Raw genomic sequence first — 2,231 nt, forward strand, 5'->3', positions numbered from 1 at the left:
CACCCACCACACAGCTCCACCGAGGCACCGCCTCACAGCTCCATGGATGCACCCACAACACAGCTCCACTTGTACACCCACCACACAGCTCCACCGATGCAGCCACCACACAGCTCCACCGACACAGCTCCACCGATGCACCCACCACACAGCTCCACCTACACAGCTCCATTGATGCACCTACCACACAGCTCCACCGATGCACCCACCACACAGCTCAGCCGAAGCACCCACCACACAGCTCCACCGATGCACCCACCACACAGCTCCACTGATGCACTCACCACACAGCTCCACCAAAGCACTCACCACACAGCTCCACAGAGGCACCCACTATACATCTCCACCAAGGCACCCACCACACAGCTCCACCGATGCACCCACCACACAGCTCCACCCACCACACAGCTCCACCAATGCACCCACCACAAAGCTCCACCACTTCACCCACCACACAGCTCCACCGATGCACCCACCACACAGCTCCACTCACACAGCTCCACCGATGCACTGACCACACAGCTCCACCAATGTACCCACCACACAGCTCCACCGAGGCACCCACCACACAGCTCCACCGAGGCACCCACCACACAGCTCCATTGAGGCAACCACCACACAGCTCCACCGAGGCACCCACCACACAGCTCCACCGAGGCACCCACCACACAGCTCCATTGAGGCAACCACCATATAGCTCCACCGATGCAGCCACCTCACAGCTCCACCGACACAGCTCCACCTATGCATCCACCACACAGCTCCACCGATGCACCCACCACACAGCTCCACAGAGGCACCCACCATACAGCTCCACCAAGGCACCCACCACAAAGCTCCACCGATGCACCCAGCACACAGCTCCACCGACACAGCTCCACCGATGCACCCACCACCCAGCTCCACCGATGCACCCACCACACAACTCCACCGACACAGCTCCACCTATGCATCCACCACACAGCTCCACCGATGCACCCACCACACAGCTCCACAGAGGCACCCACCATACAGCTCCACCAAGGCACCCACCACAAAGCTCCACCGATGCACCCAGCACACAGCTCCACCGACACAGCTCCACCGATGCACCCACCACACAGCTCCACTGATGCAACCACCACACAGCTCCACCGACACAGCTCCACGGATGCACCCACCACACAGCTCCACTGATGCAACCACCACACAGCTCCACTGACACAGCTCCACCGATGCACCCACCACAGAGCTCCACACATGACCCCACCACACAGCTCCACTGATGCACCCAAGACACAGCTCCACCGAGGCACCCACCACACAGCTCCACAGATGCACCGACCACACAGCTCCACCGACAAAGCTCCACCGATGCTCCAACTAAGCTCCACCAATGCACCCACCACACAGCTCCACCAATGCACCCACTAAGCACCACCGATGCACCCACCACACCAGCTTCACCGATGCACCCACCACAGAGCTCTACTGAGGCACCCACCACACAGCTCCACCAATGCAACCACCACACAGCTCCACCAATGCACCCACCACACAGCTCCACCGGTGCACCCATCACACAGCTCCACCAACACAGCTCCAACGATGCACCCACCACACAGCTCCACTGATGCAACCACCACACAGCTCCACCGACACACCGATGCACCCACCACAGAGCTCCACAGATGTCCCACCACACAGCTCTATCGATGCACCCACCACACAGCTCCACCGATGCACCCACCACACAGCTCCACCGATGCACCCACCACACAGCTCCACCGATGCACCCACCACACAGCTCCACCGATGCACCCACCACACACCTCCACCGATGCACCCACCACACAGCTCCACCGATGCACCCACCACACAGCTCCACTGATGCACCCACCACACAGCTCCACTGATGCACCCACCGCACAGCTCCACCAACACAGCTTCACCGATGCACCCATCACACAGCTCCACCGATGCACCCACCACACAGCTCCACCGACACAGCTCCACCGATGCACCCACCACACAGTTCCACCGATGCACCCACCAAACTGCTGAACCGATGCACCCACCACACAGCTCCACCGAGGCACCCACCACGTAGCTCCACCGAGGCACCTACCACCCAGCTCCACAGATGCACCCACCACACAGCTCCACCGATGCACCCACCACCCAGCTCCACCGATGCACCCACCACACAGCTCCACAGATGCACCCACCATGCAGCTCCACAGATGCACCCA

The sequence above is a fragment of the Lissotriton vulgaris genome, unplaced genomic scaffold (assembly GCF_964263255.1).
Source record: "Lissotriton vulgaris unplaced genomic scaffold, aLisVul1.2 SCAFFOLD_448, whole genome shotgun sequence".
NCBI lineage: Eukaryota > Metazoa > Chordata > Amphibia > Caudata > Salamandridae > Lissotriton > Lissotriton vulgaris.